The sequence below is a fragment of the Cervus canadensis genome, chromosome 13 (genome assembly GCF_019320065.1).
Source record: "Cervus canadensis isolate Bull #8, Minnesota chromosome 13, ASM1932006v1, whole genome shotgun sequence".
Lineage (NCBI taxonomy): Eukaryota > Metazoa > Chordata > Mammalia > Artiodactyla > Cervidae > Cervus > Cervus canadensis.
Window position 1 is genome coordinate 35,533,915 of NC_057398.1, and position 21,518 is coordinate 35,555,432.

Consider the following 21,518-nt stretch of genomic DNA (forward strand, 5'->3'; position numbering starts at 1 on the left):
GTTGGTGTGAGTTACAGAACCATCCTCTGGTTTCATCTTCTTTTCCTATCTGAGTCTTTACCTGGCAGAATTAGATATGAAAAAGCCACTCCCACCCACAACACACATACCCCTCTTTTTTTAAATTTGTAGCATCTTAATTGAGATATAATTTACTTACAATAAGATGCACCCACTCAAAGTGTACAATTCAGTGAGTTGTGGCAGATAAATACACCTATAAAACCACCACCACAATCAAGACAAACACCAAATCTATTTAATTGGCTATGGGTGACCCACTTGTATTATTCATGGTATTTTTATTGACAGGTGGCAGGAGCTCAATTCATGCTACCTAGGCAAAGAAACAGGAATATTTATCTGTGTAACTGGAACATTCAGGAATACACCAGCTTCAGGTATGGCTGGATTCAGGCATTCAGGTGACATCATGAGTGTCCTATGCTCCCTCCATCTCTAAGAAATTCTCTCCCTGTGTCTGGCAAGATGACTGTTGACATCCTACCTCCTTAGCAATGCCAAGGGAAAGAAATGGTCTTCTCTGACAGCCCTAAGAACACGGCCAAAAAGCCTGTGACTTGCTTTATTGTGCTATTTGCTTTATCGTGGTAGTCTGGCGGGGAAAAAAGCCCTGCAATGTCTCTGAGGTCCACCTGTGCTCCCACCACGGCCAATTTCAACCATCATCTGAAGCGACTTAGCACAGAATGGAGACACATAGAGAACAGACTTATTGACATGGAGGGCAGCAGAAGAAGAGGGTGGGATGTATGGAGAAAGTAACATGGAAACATACACTGTGGTTTAGCTGCTCAGTTCATGTCCAACTCTTTGTGACCCCATGGACTGTAGCCCACCAGTCTCCTCTGTCCACTGGATTTCCCAGGCAAGAATACTGGAGTGGGCTGCCATTTCCTTCTCCAGGGGATCTTCCCAACCCAGGGATCAAACCTGGGTCTCCTGCATTGCAGGGAGATTCTTTACCAACTGAGCCACCAGGGAAGCTCCAACATATACACTACTGTATGTAAAATAAATCAGTCAGTTCAGCTCAATTGCTCAGTCATGTCAGACTCTTTGCCACCCCATGGACTGCAGCACGCCAGGCCTCCCTGTCCATCACCAACTCCCGGAGCTTGCTCAAACTCATGTCCATTGAGTCAGTGATGCCATCCAACCATCTCATCCTCTGTCGTCTCCTTCTCTTCCTGTCTTCAATCTTTCCCAGCATCAGGGTCTTTTCCAATGAGTCAGTTCTTTGCATCAGGTGGCCAAGGTATTGGAGCTTCAGCTTCAGCATCAGTCCCTCCAACAGATAGCCATTGGGAAAACAGCTAATGGGAATTTGCTTGATGACTCAGGAAACTCAACTGGGGCTCTGTTACAACCTAGAGGGGTGGGATGGGGAGGGAGGTTCAAGACAGAGGGGACAGATAATATACTTATGACTGATTCAAGTTAAGAATGGCAGAAAATCACACAATATTGTAAAGCAATTATCCTTCAATTAAAAATAAATAAATTTAATTTAAAAAAAGAAATCTTTCTTGGGGGCAGGAGTGGGGGGAACAAACACCTTCTGTTATGAAAGAGGGGAAGGAAGTAGAGACTGGTCAGACAGAAAGAACAGAACTCCACTTTATACAAAGCTGCCTGAACAGATTTCAGAAAGGAATCTTCCAGGGTTTCCTCCCACCTGAAACTCTGGTCAAGGGAACCTAGGGTCAAGAGAACACTGACCCTGACAAGGCTGGACCCCTCATAGAAACAGTCCGGTCAGTATGCAGGATAAGGGTCCAGGCTGTGTTCCCCACCTCCCTACCCACACCCCACCACTGCCAGTCACATTCTACAGAAAATTCAGGAACTTTCTGAGCCCACAACTTTCTGCAAAGCCATTCCAACAACCAGACCCGTGATTTTCAGCTTGTTCAGCTCTTTTAAAACAACCCTTTCAAAGCAGCCCAGAAAATGGGGACTGTGGCTTGATTTGAGGTTAAACAAATAAGTACCATTTATCCACCAACACTCGAGGAATGAGAGATTTCTCAAGGCAAATTCCCCAGCTACGTGCTCCAGAAAAACTGCTGCCCCAAATTGCTGGGTTCCAGTCCAGCGTTCTCCATTTCCGAAGATATTTGGGCTGCTTTCAGCTCCTCTCTGCGCAGAGCACTCCGAGGAGGGTGGGGCTGGCGGCCAGGCACACCGCCTCTAGGCTGTGTCAGCCTCCCACCCAGCGCCCACAGGACCCTGGGAGCTCTGGGGTATTTCTCAGCCTGCTGGGAGATGGCTCCCCTCCAGCCCAGGGAGCAGGGCCAGACTGCTGGCTGCTTGAGGCAGACTACTTCTCTTCCCATGTTTTGAGGGCAGGCAAAAATGAAAAGGAAGAAGAGAGAGAGGAAAAAAAACAAAACAACTACTACATTCTCAAACAGATAAAACTCGGCTCTACCAGACAGGAAAGCTGAGCTTCTCAGAATGTAGGGTGCAGAAGCAACTAGACAGAGAAATCTTCCTTCCTTTTCTCTCTGAGAAACATTGGTCTTTGTGCCCTTGGTGGAAATCTGGGCCAAGAGTTTTCAGATCTCCCTACTCTATGCAGGAAGTACCCTGCAGCAAAGACAGTGCTGCTGCTGCTGCTGTTTATTCACTAAGTTGTGTCTAGCTCTTGGTGACCCCATTGACCGTATCCTGCCAGGCTCCTCTGTCCATGGGATTCTCCAGGCAAGAATACTGGAGTGGGTTGCCATTTCCTTCTCCAGGGGATCTTACCGACCCAGGGTTTGAACCCACGTCTCCTGCTTGACAGGTGAATTCTTTACCACTGGGCCACCTGGGAAGCCCATAACTTAGCCTAGCCTACCTGAAATGTGCTCAGAACACTTACATTAGCCTACAATTGGGTAAACAGTGCTCCCCAAACATGCCATTTGCTCCCCTGCCTTTCCCAGCTGTGCATCTGACTAGTTTCAGCTGATGAAATTGAGCAGAAGGGATGCATGCCATGGCCAGGCTGAGGCAGTAAATCGCCCAGGCCCCCATCTCTAGTCTACTCTGACAATGGAAGAGTGTTCCAGATGGCATACTTCTGCCCAACATCTTCTGCCTGGGTCCCTGCATGAGTTTGTGGAGCAGAACTACCTGCCGATCTGCTGAGATATACAGCGTGATCAAGAAATAAGCCCTCAGGACTTCCCTGGTGTCCAGTGGCTAAAACTCCGAGCTCCCAATGCCAGGGTTCCAGGTGTATTCCCTGGTCAAGGAACTAGATCCCATATATGTTGCAACTAAGAGTTCGCATGCTGCAACTAAAGATTCTGTATGCCACAAGGAGGACTGAATATCCCACATGCTGCAACCAAGACTTAGCACAGCCAAATAAATAAAAGAAATATTAAAAAGAGGGAGAAAAAGAAACCCTTATTGTGTTTAGCCACTGAGACCCAGTGTTGGTTCGTTACTGCCCCATTACCCGGCATGCCCTGACTGATTCAGGCTCTGGTGCACTTTGCCATGTTGTCACTGGGAGAGACCAATGTAGGAGAGGTGGAAAAGCATACTTCCTCCCCTTCTGGCTAACAGCCTTCACCAAAGAAGTGATTAAGTTCAGGGGCCCACAGTTCCCTGTTTCACCAAAGATTTAAGGAACTTCTCTGAGGTTTGGGCCTGGGTCTGTGCCTTCCTTTGAATTTCTCCACAGCACTTGGTTGAGCATGAACATAGAAATAAATGGTCACCACTCACACTCTCCCATTGCACAGTGAATGAAGCACTTTCGCTGGTGGTCCCCCATGAGGTGGGTGGGATTGGCTTAATTCCTATTTTAAAGATGAAAATATTGAAGCTCAGAAGGGGTCAATATCCTCCTAAGGTTGCACAGCTATTTAAGGAACTTGAACCTAGGTCTGCGCCTCTTGCCACACCACCAGTATTTCTCAAAATGTAGCTCCTAGACTCTAAGGTGGGGCCTGAGAATCTGCATTTTCAGAGCTCCTCCAGCAATAATGATGCTCACTAAAGCTGAGCATAACACTTCACACCATATCCCACTGCCTCTTCTGTCAGACGAAGCCCCATCAGAGCATTGGGATTTGAGGGGTACAGAAAAGTACCACCTCCCCAGCCAAAACCACCACAATAAAATGTCTTCCTGGCCAGGCTGCTATTTGTGAAATTCTCCCCAATGAGCCATGTCTTTGATTATTCCCAGCTAGGCACAATCATCTATAAGACGTCACTCTTCAAGGTACATTTCTGCAGGGAAGCAAGACCTTTCTCTGAAAGCAGGGATGCAGCTGGAGGCTGCAGGCAGGGAGGTCTGCAGGAGGAGGCTGGGCCTTGTGCAGTGGGAGTGGGAGGAGGGGTCCCAGGAGGTGATGAAAAAAATGCACCTGCAGGAGGCGGTTAAAACCTCACGCACACACAAGAAAGAGTCAGAGAACTGGGGAGGAGTCTCAGTCTCACTATTCACTACCTCGGTGAACTTGCAAAAATGACTTCATCTCTCTGAGCTTCAGTTTTCTCATCCGTGAAATGGCACTACTCACAGAGCCTATCTGTAGTTAGGTTGCTGTCAAAATCAAATGTAATTGAACACTGATGACAGTTAATATTTATCCATCCCTTACCAACTGCCAGCAGCTATTCAAGTGATTTACATACATTAACTCATTTAAGCATCGCCATTACCTTATGATGTAGTGATGATCTTTAGTGAAAGTGAAAGTGTCAGTGGCTCAGTTGTGTCCGGCTCTTCATGACCCCCTGGACTGTAGCCTGCCAGGCTCCTCCATGGAATTTTTTGTCCATGGAATTCTCCAGGCAAAGATTCTGGAGTGGGTTGCCATGCCCTCCTCCAGAGGATCTTCCCGACCCAGGAATCAAACCTGGCTCTCTTACATCTCCTGCAGTGGCAGGCAGGTTCTTGGCATATTATAGACAATAGATATTACTGTCTCCATTTTACAGATGAGGAAAGTGGCCTAGAGAAGTTAAATGACTTATGGTAAGTCAGTAGCACAGTGCTGCTTCAAACCGTTGTCAATTTGAATCTAGAGCCACTTATGACACATGATGGTGAGCCAGGACTCGTAGATTCAACCCCCAAAGTATTCAACCCCAATATTTTGGCTACCTAATATGAAGAACTGACTCATTGGAAAAGACGCTGATGCTGGGAAAAGGCAGGAGGAAAAGGGGCCGACAGAGGATGAAATAGTTGGATGGTATCACCAACTCGATGGACATGGGTTTGAGCAAGCTCTGGAAGTTGGTGATGGACAGGGAAGCCTGGTGTGCTGCAGTTCATGGGGTGGCAAAGAGTCAGACATGACTGAGCAACTGAACTGAACCCCAAGATGAAGATCCCTGTCCCTCATTCATTCCTCCATATGCTGAGTGTTTCTGAATGGTTATTCTATGCCAGACACTGGCTTAGTGAATGTGGCAACTCAATGTCATTCTATTCTATTCTGCAGCTTCATTCTATTCTGCAGCAATGCAGATCTATATTAATAGTACATTTGGAGAGAGATTTCTATTGTCCCCAGGATCTAGCTGACCATCAGCCCCAGGGTTGCTCCGCAGGGCTGGGGGGACTCAGCCTCCTCCTGGGAGAATCCAGGCTCTGGGTGTTTCAGGAAATGTCTGACCTGCCAGGTTTCCGTGTGACTGATCAGTTAGAGCTGAGGAAGGGGGTGGGCCGAGAGGGGAGGTTTCCCGTCAGCCCAGCTTTTGTCTCTCACATGAGCCCGAGACAGACAAACCACAACCACAGACCCGACCAGCTGTGGAAGCATCGAACAGGAAACCCAGAACATCTGGTGCTTTACTTCCTCTGAAGGCTGTGTGTGTGTGTGTGTGTGTGTCCGCCTGTGTGCATGTCTGTTTTCTCTCCCTCTGTTGTTTAGCAGGACGGGGATGCAGACAGGGTTGGAAACCACAGGCCTTGTGGTGACAAGGGAGCCAGACACTCGCTCCCCAACGCTTAGGGTGCCTCATCCCTCCCCGACAGTGACCCAGGATCTGACCTAACCTCATAGGCCACCCTCCAACACCTAGTGTCAAGCCTCCACGCACTTCAAGAAAAGGATTTTTTTTTTTCCGTTTGGATCTGGGTGGTTTAAGAGGAACTTGTTTGCAGATGAAGTGGGAGAGTTCTGCTTAAACCTAACTTGGCCTCAGCATGACTGTGTGTGTTAGTTGCTCAGTCATGGCCTCAGCATACAGACCCATAAAAAGCTGCGCCTGGTTGAAAGCTGTCTCTGAAATAACTTGAGCAGAATCTGTGGATGACCTCTGAGGCTGTGTGCTGGTCAGGGGGCTGTTTTCCCACTAGTGGTGTTGTCCTATGTGTAAGGCCTGAAAAGACAGGCACTGAGAAGGGGAGAAACATAAAGAAGTGCAAAGAAAAGCCCCCTCAGCCAAATCATAGCACGAGGTTTGCCTCGTAGGCCTGTTGTCTTTAGGAGGTAGGATTATGCTCATTTTTACAAATCATAAAATTGAGATGCAGAGGGGGCTCATAACTCACCCCCGGATCATTCAGCAAGTCAGGAGCAGGGCCAGGTTTCAATCAAGTCTGACTCCTGGCTGCACCGTATCTCCTAGATCTCACTTCATTCTTCAATGAACAGTAATCATGCCCAGCACACAACTGGTGCTGAAATTCATGTTTCTGTAATGAGTCAATGAAATGAGCTGGGTGCTTCCAAAGTTCCTGAACAGTGACATTTCATTTACCTGGAGGTCATTTACCTAGCCAGGTCAACAGCTTAGATCCTGGCTAAAAATCTGAAAGAAGGGAGAAGGAACAACAAGCTGTCAACAGAAGTCACAAATCCTTAAAAGTTCAAATACTTAACTCAAGAGAACTTTTCAGGCTCTCGGTCAGAGTTGGCTTATCCTTACTTTACCTATTTCCAAACAAGGCTGAGCACCAAAAAATTGATGCTTTCAAATTGTGATGCTGGAGAAGACTCTTGAGAGTCCCTTGGACAGCAAGGAGATCAAATCAGTCAATCCTAAAGGAAATCCACCCTGAATATTCACTGGAAAGACTGATGCTGAAGCTGAAGCTCCAACACTTTGGCCACCTAATGCGAAGAGCTGACTCATTGGAAAAGACCCTGATGCTGGGAAAGATTGATGGCAGGAGGAGAAGGGGGTGACAGAGGATGAGGTGGTTGGATGGCATCGCTGACTCAATAGACATGAGTTTGAGCAAACTCTGGGAGATGGAGAAGGACAGGGAAGCCTGGCTTGCTGCAGTCTGAGGGGTCAAGAAGAGTCAGACATAACTGAGTGACTGAACAACAAGTGTTAGAAAGTCTGCTTGCTGACCTTACCAAGCACTGGCTTAGAAAGGAGATGGTCTGCTAGAGGAAACTTGCCGGCAACACAATCTGGGAATTCAACTAGAATTTTCAAGACTAGTAGGTGGCATTAAGGATGCAATGCACCAGGGACACGACTGAACGACTTCACTTTCACTTTTCACTTTCATGAGAAGGAAATGGCAACCCACTCCAGTGTTCTTGCCTGGAGAATCCCATGGACGGGGGAGCCTGGTGGGCTACAGTCCATGGGGTCGCAAAGAGTTAGACACGACTGAACGACTAACACACACACACACACACACACACACCCAGTGTGTGCCTGAAGAATCACACACACACACACACACACACACACACACCCAGTGTGTGCCTGAAGAATCCCAGGTACGGGGGAGCCTGGTGGGCTGCCGTCTGTGGGGTCGCACAGAGTCACGCAATACTGAACGACTAACACACACACACACACACACACACACACACACACACCCAGTGTGTGCCTGAAGAATCACACACACACACACACACACACACACACCCAGTGTGTGCCTGAAGAATCCCAGGTACGGGGGAGCCTGGTGGGCTGCCGTCTGTGGGTCGCACAGAGTCACACAATACTGAACGACTAACACACACACACACACACACACACCCAGTGTGTGCCTGAAGAATCACACACACACACACACACACCCCCAGTGTGTGCCTGAAGAATCCCAGGTACGGGGGAGCCTGGTGGGCTACAGTCCATGGGGTCGCAAAGAGTCAGACACGACTGAACGACTAACACACACACACACACACACACAGGTGTGTGCCTGAAGAATCCCAGGTACGGGGGAGCCTGGTGGGCTGCCGTCTGTGGGGTCGCACAGAGTCAGACACGACTGAACGACTAACACACACACACACACACACACACACACACACACACACACACACACAGTCCATGGGGTCGCAAAGAGTCAGACACGACTGAACGACTAACACACACACACACACACAGTGTGTGCCTGAAGAGTGGGCTACAGTCCATGGGGTCGCACAGAGTCGGACACGACTGAAGCGACTTAGCAGCAGCACCACCAGGAGCGGTAAGAGACAGGAGAGACAAACTGTCCGATTCTCAGGTATCTGCCCTTAGGCCCTTAGAAAGCCAGATGGAACTGAAGCAAATCTCTGATGGTTTCTCTGGCTAAAATTAAAGGCATAGCAGCGCAGGCACGCAGACTTTAAGAGTGCTCGCTCACAACTTGGTGTTTAAGAACTATACAGGCGCCAACCTGAAATGACACGTGCGCAGTGTCCGAGGCCTTGCTCGTTTTCATACCTGCGGGCAGGCTGAGCCCCCTGCTCTGGAATCGATGTCACGCAAGCGCCAGGGGTGCATGACGTCATCCGAGCGCGCCTCCCACGGTACCCAAGCCCTGGGCTCAGACAAAGGCGTTGCTGTGGAGACGGGGCTTTGAGCCCCGTCCCCGATAAGAGATTGGAGGACAGCCGGTCAGCTAATGTTGGTAAGGTTTACCGAAAGCTTGCGGGCGGCGCTGTAGGTCTCTGTGTGCATAGGTTCCCCTGGCAACTCAGACGCCTTCTCGAAGTTCGCCCCGCGACTTCCAGGAACCCCGCAAAATTAGAGTCAGAGCCTAAAATTTAATTTGAGGGGTTTCTTGACTTAAGGTAGTAAATTTAGGTTGTACCTCTGGTCCAAGTAAAGTAAAAATTCAAACTGCCCTAGATCCTATTGTGGGCCGGGCAGAGAGACCCCAATAAGGCTTAAATTTATCACTTAGGCAGCGTAGGGATGGGAAGAAGAATCTGGACCAGACGACTTCGTTCTGGGGGGTAACCTAACCGTTTTGAGCCTCAATTTCCCATAAGCATGAAAATATTTTTTCCTAAGAAACTTTGATTCCTTTCTCCCTCGGACTCACACCGCCGTTCTCTACCTTTCTCCAGATATCAAAGCTCCTTGAAAGAGTGTTTGTAGTCCCAGTGGCCCCCTCTCCCCCTCTTTGTTGAATCCTTTACCTGCACAGTTTCTTCCTGTTGTTTTCTCACCTGCTCTGTCAGCAACATTTGAAACAGTTTATCACTTCACCTCCAAGAAACACTTTCTTCACTTGACTTGCAGGACTGCCCACTCTCGGTTTTCTTCTTCCTACTGAAACTGAACAGGACCCTATGGTCCTTGTACCCCACATCCTCTGCCTGCCTTTTGTCTGTGGGGAAAAAAACAAACTTTAGCCAAAGAATAAGTTTAACCAGAGAAGTGAGGAAACTCAGAAACAAAGAAAAACAGTCAAAGGAGAGTAAATAATAATATACCATTAAGCATAGTTCCTTCTTAGTTCCTTCTCAGTTCCTTCTCAAGGGCTATAGATAATATTCTGAGCCATATCTTGTCAGCTGTCTTATAGACACTGAAACCCCAGGTGGAAGAAGTTAACTACATCATGACCAGACTTTACCCATGACATAAGCCACCAGAATTCCAAGAACTGGATGCCAGAAATGGAAACAAACTAACCCTGGAGCTGAATATTAACTGCACTTAAAACTGTCGAGATGACGCTGGTCAGACCACTGATGACCAGTTTCAAGGTGACTGTCAGCTGGTAGTTCTGTTTCTGTATGTAGCCCCCTCCCTCAGCCTCTAAAAGCTCTTGCCCACTGACTGTCAGTGGCAGGGAGTTGGCCTTTGGACAGGCATCCACCCTCCCTTTGGTTGCTGGCATCCAAAATAAAGGAAATGTCCCTTTCCACCAACCTGGCCTCGTTAATGGCTTGTGAGCAGTGAGCAGCCAAACCCCACTTTCGGTTATACTACTTCTCAGTCTCAATTGTTAGTTCTTCCTCATTCCACAGAACTTTCAATGTTGCAGTGCCCAGAGTACTGGCTCCTTGAATTTCTTTCTTTCCACTTACTATACCTTGGTGATCTCATGTAGTTTCATGACCTTAGAGACCATCTATATGCTGATAAGAGCCTCTCCCCTGAACCTCAGTACTTAAATATACAACTATCTATTTGGAATCAAAACTTGAGTTCCATTCAACTACTCAAACTCATCCTGTTGGAGCAGAACTCCTGAGCCTCTCCACCAAAATGTGCTCCCCATGCTCTTCCTTCTCTCAGAGAATGGAACACCCAACCTTCGAGCTCTCAGACTCCAAACCTTGTACTCGTCATCCTACATCAAATCTGTCAACAAATTTTTGAGAAACATTTTTTTCTTAAAAATATACCTAGAATCCTACCTCCACTTACACCATCTTAGACCCAGCCCCTCATGTCTCATAGATTATTGTAAATGGGTTATTGTAATGGCCTCCAAATTGTTCTTCCAGACTCTACCATTACCCATCTCTTTCTCAGTCTATGTTTCACATGAAAACAGCCTGAGTAATTCTGTTCAAAGTCATACCACGTGGCTTCTTCTGTGCAAAACCTTCCAAAGACTTCTCTCTCACTCAAGTAGAAGCCAAAGTTTGACCATGGCTACAAATGTCCTCCGGGGCTTCCCTGGTGGTTCAGTGGTAAAGAATCCTCCTGTCAACCCAGGAGACACAGGTTTGATCCCTGGATCAGGGGGATCCCCTGGAGGAGGAAAAGGCAACCCACTCCAGTATTTTTGCTTGGTTAATCCCATAGACAGAAGAATATAGTGGGCTACAGTCCATGGGGTCACACAGAGTCAGACACAACTGAGCAACTGAACACACACGCATAAATGTCCTCCATCACCTGGCCCCTGGAAGCTTTCTGAGCCCCTCTCCTAATTTCAACTTACTTAACTTCCTTTACCCCAGCCATATAGGTCATTTTGCCAGGCTTCCGTCTGCCTACAGGACACTGAACTTGCTTTTACCTCCTTGGAGCTTGTCCTCAAATAGCCCCAAGTCTCCCTCTCTCACCTCCATCAAGGCTTGACTCAAACAATCCTTATGCAGATACGCATTCTCAGACTTCCCTGGGAGTCCAGTGGTTAAGACTTTGTGCTTCCAATGCAGGGGGAGTGGGTTCAATCCCTAGTTTGGGAACTAAGATCCCACATGCTTCAAGGCATGGGAAAGAGAGAGAGAGGGAGAGATGGAGAAAAGAACGGTATTCTCTAACCTCTGATTTTGAGTTACAGAATCCCACACTTCCACTGGGCTTCATGGCATTTATTCTTAATGTCAGTGAAATAATATTTCAGACTTTCATTCAACAACAGGGAACACCTCACCCCCATGTGACCAGCAAGCACCATGCTTGCTAGTTGCTGGAGACTCTGTGGAGAACCTAAACACACATTTCCTCCTGTCCGGGTGTCTGGATCCTGAGGATGGGATACAGTCGACATCCAGGTAGTCTTCCAAATATGTGACTAATTGCAAACTGTGATGTGCATGACAGAGGAGAAACAATATAGTGCTGAATGGGGAGTGTTGGTGGGGAATCTCTCTGAGGGAGTGACTTTTTAATAGCATTAGTCAGCTTGGGCTGCTGCAACAGAATACTGCAGGCCAGGTGGCTTCAACAACAGACAGTTATTTTCTCACAGTCCTGGAGGCTGGAAGTCCAAGATCAAGGTGCAAGCAAGTTTGGTTCCCCCTGAGGCCTCTTTCCTTGGCTTACAGACTGACACCTTCTCCCTGCATCCTCACATGGATTTAAAAAAAAAAAAAAAAACAGTTGTCCATACTGCACAGTATGTGGGATCTTAGTTCCCAGAAAAGGGATTGAACCCATGCCCCTTGTGGTGGAAGTGTGGAGTCTTAACCACTAGACCACCAGGGAAGTCCCACAAGGCCTTTCTTCTGTGCACTTGCAACCACGGCTTCTCTCCAGATGTCCTAATCTCGTCTCATGAAGACAGCAGCCAGATCGGATAAGGGCCCACATTAATTTTCTCATTTTAACATACTTAACTCATTAGAGGCTCTGTCTCCAAAAGCAGTCATATTCTGAGGTGCTGAGGGCTGGAAATAACATTAATTAAGGCCCAGAGGATGCATAGGAAGGAGAGATGGGACAAGGGGAACCCCAGGGATAGGGAAGAATATACACAGAAATTCCATGACTGGAAAGAGTATGACAACTTGGAAGAGACGATAGGTCCATGTAGCTTGAGCTTGGAGTGAGGGGTCTTGGTAGGAGATACACTGGGGTTTGGGGGCAACAGGACCCTGGAAGCCACCTAGGCCTGTGATTGATGATGTGATAAGTGTTGTCTTATGAAAAGATTCCTCTGAGCACAATGAGTGGAGGGAGGCTGTCCCCAGCTCCAAGGTTGTGGGCTGGTGAGGATTATCTGATAGATTACATGATGAGTGTCTCATTCAAGGGCTCAATGAAGAATTAACTATGAGTATTTTTAAAAATAATTGTATTTATTTATTTTATTTTTGGCTGTGCTGGGTCTTCATTGCTGCATGGGCTACTCTCTTGTTGTGGCGAGTGGGGGCTATTCTCTAGCTGAGGCAGGTGGGGGCTACTCTCTAATTGCAGTGCATGGGCTTCTCACTGGGGTGACTTCGCTTGTTGAAGAGCATAGGCTGTAGGTGTACGGGCTTCCGTAGTTGCAGCACATGGCCTCAGGAGTTGTGGTGCTTGGGGTTAGCTGCTCCGCTGCATGTGGGGTCTTCCCAGATCAGCAATGGAACTCTGTCTCCTGCATTGGCAGGCAGATTCTTTACCACTGAGCCACCAGGGAAACCCCAAATATGAGTATTTTTAATAGTGCCCCCCGACACAGTTGATAGCCGAAAAAGAGACCAGACACAGGCTTAACAAACTGAAATGATAAACACACAAGCATAGTAAGAAGCATCCAAAAGAAACCAGTCTCCACATTCGGGGGCGTTGGATACAACATAGCTTAGACAGATGTGATTTGTGATTGAAACGGAAAGTTTTAGATGAAACTAACACAAAGAGAAAATGTGTAGATAGAGCAGATGAACACTTACCCCTGGAAGCCAAAATACAGTGGAAATGATTTGGCGAGAGGGAGCACTCATCTTTATTTTTTTCAGGCCCAGCTAAAATGCTTCCCTTAGGCTTTACCTTTGGCGAAATGGATTCACAGCAGGTAGTCCTAAAAGACTTGGGATAAAGGGGGTGGTCATCTCCCACAGACTCTCAGTAATGGTGGGGACAGAGGGTTCTCAGTTCATTCCTAGAATTCATATCAGGAAGTGAAACCCGGTGTCATCTCCCTCCCACCTTGGTGAGTGGAGAGTGGTGAGTCTACCCTCTGATGACTTCATGCAGCAAAGTTCGTTGTTTCTTTGCGTTGGAGGGGAACAAGATGAGCATTTCATCTCAGGGGCTAAGGAGCAATAACTACCCACTTTGACAGCCTGGACGAGGGGCCATCTGCCAGTGACTGGGAATCTACAGGACAGCCCATCCTAACTGGGGCCAAATGAACTTTGGAATCTGCTGCTTCCCTGGTGGCTCAGATGGTAAAGAATCTGCCTGCAATGTGGGATACCTGGGTTCGATCCTTGGGTTGGGAAGATCCCCTGGAGAAGGGAATGGCAACCTACTCCAGTATCCTTGCCTGGAAAATCTCATGGACAGAGGAGCCTGGTGGGCTACAGTTCCTGGAGTCTCAAAGAGTTGAACACTACTTAGTGGCTAAGCATGTGTATCATGTATATATATTACCTCTTGTAAGTCCTGGTCTGGCCTTGAGCTACACAGACCCTAACGCCTCCTCTTTATAGAGTCAAGTATTTGATAATAGCTGTATGGTACCCTTCTTAGGCCTCTGAGACTGATACCAAAAGCTCAGTTTCTCTGTACACCAGTGCTAAATCAAATCTCGGAGACAGAGTTTTGAGTGAAGTAGAAAAAAAAATTAGCTGTATTGCTTAGCCAGGCAAAGGGGGACACAGCAGGCTCATGCCTTCAAAACCATGTGTCCCAACTTGGGGAAGACAGTGAGAAGTTTTCTAGTAATTGTTCAAAGAGGGTGATTAACTCATGGACATTCTTCCGATGGGTTGGTGGTGAGGTAAGTAGGAGTCCACATCGTCAACCTTCAGGTCAGCTGCTCTGGGGTCTGCATGCTTGTGAGTAGCATACCATCGTTAATCATTAACTTCTCCCACCTGGAGGGGGTTTCGGTATCTGCAAAATAGCTCAAAGATATTATTGTGTGTATACCTTGATAGGGAAATGGGCCCTTGCTCCAAGGCTGCTCTTGACTGTTTATTCCTCCCTGGTCTCACATCCCCTCCCTTCCCTAATTAACAAGAGCTTGAATCTGCCCATTGGAATTTAAGGAAGGTCATGGAGGCTGAATGAAGGCTGTTTCCTAAAAATAAATACATAAGCAAAATTATTTTTAAAAGAAAAAAGAAACAGGGGACACAGAAAGGCCTTGTGCCTAGGAGCTCCACGGGGCCCTGCATGGTGCTGAGACTTCTGTCCCCAAACTGAACACCACCCCCTTCCCCAAAAAGTGTTCTTCTCTTAAAAGTAATTTTATGACTCTCCTTGTACATAAATCATAACATAACTGTCTTTGGATTCATTCTGGTAAGATAAACCACTGGGATAAGTGGTACATTTAATAGTTTCTGCTCTACACTTCCAGATCACCCTCCAGAATGGGTGCTTTCTGTTTATATGCCCACAGTCAGTTTACAGGAGAGCCTATTTCCTCACTCCCTCACCACCAAACTGGGGAATTTTCACTCTTTTAATTGTTGCCAATCTGATAGGGGAGAGTGATTATCTCACGCTTGCTTCTATTTCATTTCTTTGATTATGGGTGAAGCTGGACATGTTTTCCAACCACATCCTATACTTTTGCAATCGAGTTTTGGAGCTAGATGCGGGAGCTTACATGTATTCCAGTTACATTTTATCTTGCTGGATTCCATCAATCATTCCTTCCTGTTGAGATAATTTGGATCCCAATTCTGTGATTCCAACATATTGGCCTTCCCACACAGCCCTGTGTTGTTTGCACGGTTGATAAGCAGTTATCTTTGGCTTCATCCAAGTTGTTGATAGGATGTTGAAGAGTTTAGGGCCAAGGATAGGACTGTTGGGCAGGCCACTGGAGAACGCCTTGGGAAGACACTGTCCCGGGCACTGTTTGGATTCCACCTGACCACACCCGGGAGCCACGGGGAGGAGGGGCAAGGGGGCAGAGCCTGCAACTGGGACAGGGGCCAGGTACAGACTCCAGCCCGAACACTAATTAGTTGTGTGGCCTTGAGCAAGTTGTGTCACCTTAGAGGGAGATGTGACACATGATTACCTACTGTCCCTTCAAGCTCTCGAAGCCTGTTGGTCACTATTTTGTCCATAAAGATTTCATGAGAAACTCTCAAACTAAAGTCAGAAGTCATCACTCTGGGATTTCCCTGGTGGTCCAGTGGTTAAGACTGCACACTTCCAATGCAGGGGTGCAAAGAATGTGGGTTCGATCCCTGGTTGGGAAACTAAGATCCCACATGGCATGTGGCACAGCCAAAAACTAAATTAATACACAAAGTCATGTGTGACTCTTTTGCGACCCCATGGACTGTAGCCTGCCAGGCTCTGCTCTCCATGGGATTTCCCAGGCACGAATACTGGAGTGGGTTGCCATTTCCTTCTCCCGGGGATCTTCCTGATCCAGAGATCAAACTCCAGTCTCTTGCTTGGCAGGCGGATTCTTTACTGCTGAACCACCAGGAAGTTCAAATAGATAGCTAAATAAGATTAAAAAAAATAATAATCATCAGACAAGATTATTCTAAGGAAGGAACAGTAAATACCCCCATGTAACATATAAAGAAACTAAAAGAGAAACTAAGTAACTGATTTAAGTGACATAATGAGTCAGTCTTAACTCTGGCCACCTGGCTTCTTATAGCCATGTCTGCGAACTAGTTGTTGATTTTTCACCTTGTAAATTTACCACCAGCTTACGTAAAGATGGCCATTCCTTGCTGTGTGTTCTTGCTCATTCATACTAATAATAACTGTAAGAATGATAACAAAGGCTGCTACTTAGCTGTCCTGCGTGTGTGCCAAGCGCGGTCCTGAGTGCTTCACACGATTTAACCCTTTAATCCCAACAGCACCCCTGCAGTCAGTGCTGTTTTCACTTTTTTTTTTTCCCCACAAATGATGAGCTGGAGGTACAAAGCAGAGTTTAAGTGACTTGCCTGAGGTCACCCATCCTGAAGGGCAGAGGAGCTGGGCTTAGGACTCGGGCAGCCCTGCTCTCCCATTTACTTCTCTCAGGAAAGAGAAGTAAATGAGGACAAAAATGTAATAGCCATTAGAAGTTAGCGTTAGTCGCTCAGTCATGTCTGACTCTTTGCAACCCCATTGACTATATGTAGCCTGCCAGGCTCCTCCGTCCATGGAATTATCCAGGCAGGAATGCTAGAGTGGGTTGCCATTCCCCTCTCCAGGGGATCTTCCCAACCCAGGAATCGAACCCAGGTCTGCTGCATTGCAGGCAGATTCTTCACCCTCTGAGGCAAAATGTGGCAAGGATTAGAAGTAATTTCTCCCCCCAGTTATGAATGCCTTGCAAACAGTGGTCTCAGCTGTTTATGGAGGAGCAAAGGATTTCTTTCACCCCCTGAATGAGCTGTGTGTAAAAGGGAGAAGGAGCCAGGTGGAAACGGGAAGTCAGGTCATGAGTAACCTCTCAGGTGGGTGCACAGGCCCAGCAGAATCCCGAGTGGAGAGCAAAAGCTGACGGTGAGCGTGACCTCCACGTGGGACACATGAACACCAGGACCCAGGAGCACAGCCAAGCCTGATCATGAGACAGGTCCCTGCTCTACAGCCCCCGCCTTCCAGTAACAAGATCCTGAGCACAGCGGCTGCTGGCACAGGGGAGGGAAGGGCTGTAGACCCGGCCAGGACTGGGCGCCAATCCACGGATTCCCAATCTCGTCTTCCAGTTGCTAGACTACACTGCTTTCCAGTACATTATTTGGGATATAAAAACGACAACGTAAGGAAAGCATTTTCACATAAATAATTTCAACCACAACGAGGCAAACTGGCTTCTGATTCCTTTGGCAGGAGCAGGTGATGAACTCACTCCGATTGACATATTGAGAGCTGCTCTTCCCAGATCCAGCTGGCAGCTTCATAATTATGGAAACGTCCGTGTTGTTCCCACTTACCCAGGGCTAGGCCTGCTGGTATCTGATTCAGTGTTTACTTCATGAATGAGGTCAGTTCCCAGCACAGCTGGGCTTTCAGCAAAGAAACCAGAGTGGTCAGGAGACCGCGTTCTCACTCGCATCTGACCAGGGATGTCAGGGCCGCCTTCTCACAGCTCACCCACATTAGCCACTTGCTCTGGCATTTTCTGGGGCTTGGCTCTCCTCCCCGCTTCGCTGACACTTCCCTGTAGAAGCAGACAGAGCCCGCGCAGCAGCCTGGGCTCGATGAGATCACGTCCAAGTTTCCCACAGTACAACAGTTCACTCTTCAACCTGCCCCCCCAGTATTGCAACATCTCGCCCCTTATGAGTTTCAGAACTGCCAGGAAATTGGGTAGGTTTTTGGGGTTTTTTGTGTTTTTTTTTTTTTTTTAATTATTTATTCCAGGATGGTTCCACTTGTGTGGTGTGAGAATGACTCAGAATGCCTTGGAAGCCACCTCCAGAGGTAACTATGTCCCACAGGCCAGAGCGTCCTCTGGGCCAACTCCCCACACTGATGAAAACAAGAACAAAAGCTCTGGAGGGCTCAGAACACTCGTTTATGGAGTGACATCCCCAAAGTTTGCGGAGGGGACCCGGAAAACTGTTGAGGGCAAAGAGGAAAGGTGATGATGCTCCAGGGAAAGGCAGGGCTAAGCTCCTAAAGGCTGCACGGGCAGCAGTAGACTTCAGTGTCACTGACCCACTCCCCTTCTTCCTGACTGCAGCCGTGGGTCGGCAGCAGGATAAAGCCTGGAGTCTGAGTCTGAAGCAGCTATTTCTCAGCTCTGGAGTGTGCGTGCGTGTGTGTGTGTGTGTGTGTGTGTGTGTGTTTAGTCACTCAGTCATTTCTGACTCTTTGTGACCCCATGGACTTAGCCAGGCTCCTCTGTCCATGAGGATTCTCCAGGCAAGAATACTGGAGAGGGTTGCCATTCCCTTCTCCAGGGGATCTTCCCAATCCAGGGATTGAACCCAGGAATCTCGCACTGGGAGCAGATTTTTTACTGTCTGAGCAACCAGGGAAGCCCAAATGTCTTTATCTCAATGAGATAAGGTCCTAGGAAGGTTAGAGATAACAATTTGGTTTGGATTCCACAGTGATCATGGAAATCATATGCTGAGATAGTTTCACTTAAAATCTGGGGCAGAGTGGAGGGGAATCTGGAGTAGAAAGTGGTTTAGGAGCTGCAGGCAAAGGCAGATTCAACAAGGAAGCTTCCTCTTTCTCAACCTTGACAAGGCAGAGGATGTGCCACAACCCACATTCACACCTCCTAACAGAGCAATGAGACCGGTGGCTGCTAACACACATCCTGGAAAGCAGTGTGGAGGAGCCACAGTTCCAGATGTAAAGACGTAAGCTCTCTCCTCCTCTGACCTCAGCAGGGTTGTTTTAGGAATACTCTGCTTTCTCTCTCATCCAAAGGGTGAGTCCTGGGGCACAGGAGACCTCAGAACATCTCTGCCCACCAGAGGATCTAAAGAGCCCATTCGAGTCGAGTCGGATTCAGATCACTTTCCTGACATCCTCCCTCTGGAGTACCACCTGAGACTTCTCTGGTGGTCTAGTGGTTGCAAATTCACCTGCCAATGCAGGGGACATGGGTTCAATCCCTGGTCCAAGAAGATCCCACATGCCAAGGGGCAGCTAAACCCGGGCACCACAACTACTGAGCCCAAGCACAGCCAGAAATATTTTTGAAAAAAAGAGTACAACCTGTGTCAGCCCCAAGGTGCTCCATCCACTCATCCCCGTGACCCAAACCCCCATGACTTGCTGTCAGTGCTGTTGCCTATTCTAGCCATCACTGTCATGTCACCTTCCATGTGCTTCTGGGAGTTTTTGAACACTAGACTCTAAACAAAGTTCCTTCCTTCACCCCCTCTGGCCTCATCACCTCAGCTCTCTGTCCACTCAGTTGCTGCCACCCCAGCCATCCTGCTGATTCTTTAACTTATCAGACACACGTGCACCTGGGGTCTTGGCACATGCTGCTTCCTCCATCTGGAACATACTCTCAGGGTCATCCATGTGGCTCCCTCAATCCCTTCCTTTAGGTCTTCATCCACATGCCTGCCAGCCAGTGAGACCTTCCCAACCACGCTCCTCCCCGGACCACGCCAGCCACCCACCCCTGTGTGTCCTCCTTCCACACAGATGATCCTTGGAGCTTTCATCCATATCTGTAACAGCAGCTGCCCCCTGTCTGTTCTCTGCCTGCCTCCCCCATTGAAACACCAGCTCTGTGCAGGCAGGGATTTTGATATTTGTTTGTCCACTGTCACAGCCCAGTACCTGTAACAGGGCTTACATATCCACCGTAAAGGAGGCTGAGCGCCAAAGAATTGATGCTTTCAAACTGTGGTGTTGGAGAATACTCTTGAGAGTCCTTTGGACAGCAAGGAGATCAAACAAGTCAGTCCTGAAGGAAATCAACCCTGAGTGTCCATTGGAAGGAGTGATGCTGAAACTGAAGCTCCAATACTTTGGCTACCTTATGTGAAGAGCCAACTCACTGGAAAAGACCCTAATTCTGGGAAAGATTGAAGGCAGGAGGAGAAGGGGACAACAGAGGATGAGATGGTTGGATGGCATCACCGACTCCATGGACATGACTTCGAGCAAACTCTGGGAGATAGTGGAGGATACAGGAGCCTGTTGTGCTGCAGTCCATGGGATCACAAAGAGTCAGACATGATTTAGTGAGTGAACAACATTAAATACACATTGAAATATTTCCTGAGTGTCCCCTGCACACTGGATACCACCCAAGACACTGGATGTTTTTGCAAAAGTCTATTCAGTGATTAGGCATTCACTCTACTTTAAGGAACTCACTTCATGGCAAATAGAAGGAGAAAAGGTGAAAACTGACAGATTTTACTTTCTTGAGCTCTAAAATCACTGCATATGGTGACTTCAGCCATGAAATTCAAAGACACTTGCTCCCTGGAAGGAAGGCTGTGACAACCTCAGTTCAGTTCAGTTCAGTTCAGTTCAGGTGCTCAGTCATGTCTGACTCTTTGCCACCCCATGGACTGCAGCACGCCAGGCCTCCCTGTCCATCACCAACTCCCAGAGTTTACTCAAACTCATGTCCATTGAGTCAGTGATGCCATCCAACCATCTCCTCCTGTCTTGTCCCCTTCTCCTCCCTCCTTCAATCTTTCCTAGCATCAGGGTCTTTTCAAATGAGTCAATTCTTTGCATCAGGCAGCCAAAGTATTGGAGTTTCAGCTTCAACATCAGTCCTTCCAGTGAACACCCAGGACTGATCTCCTTTAGGATGGACTGGTTGGATCTCCTTGCAGTCCAAGGGACTCTCAAGAGTCTTCTCCAACACCACAGTTCAAAAGCATCAATTCTTCGGTGCTCAGCTTTCTTTGTAGTCCAACTCTCACATCCATACATGACTACTGGAAAAACCATAGCCTTGACTAGACGGACCTTTGTTGGCAAAGTAATGTCTCTGCTTTTTAATATGCTGTCTAGGCTGGTCATAATTTTCCTGCCAAGGAGTAAGCGTCTTTTAATTTCATGGCTGCAGTCACCATCTGCAGTGATTTTGGAGCCCCCAAAAATAAAGTCTACCACTGTTTCCCCATCTATTTGCCATGAAGTGATGGGACCGGATGCCATGATCTTAGTTTTATGAATGTTGAGCTTTAAGCCAACTTTTTCACTCTCCTCTTTCACTTTTGTCAAGAGGTTCTTTAGTTCTTCTTCACTTTTCGCCTTAAGGGTGGTGTCATCTGCATATCTGAGGTTATTGATATTTCTCCTGGCAATTTTGATTCCAGCTTGTGCTTCATGACAACCTAGACAGTATGTTAAAAAGCAGAGACATCACTTGCCAACAAAATTCTGTATAGTCAAAGCTATGGTTTTTCCAGTAGTCATGTACACATGTGAGAGTTGGATGTAAAGAAGACTGAGTGCTGAAGAATTGATGCTTTTGAACTGGGGAGCTGGAGAAGACTCTTGAGAGTCCATTGGATAGCAGGGAGATA

At 47.6% G+C, this 21,518-nt stretch overlaps 1 long non-coding RNA gene across 1 annotated transcript; it reads right to left on the reverse strand.

Moving 5' to 3' along the window:
• Nucleotides 1-1,209: 1,209 nt before the first annotated feature.
• Nucleotides 1,210-9,781, reverse strand: LOC122452535. Its single transcript, XR_006272739.1, has 3 exons — nt 9,666-9,781; nt 9,399-9,559; nt 1,210-1,391 (listed from the first exon to the last, which is right to left on the reverse strand). It is a non-coding gene; the product is annotated as an uncharacterized LOC122452535 (long non-coding RNA).
• Nucleotides 9,782-21,518: the final 11,737 nt, after the last annotated feature.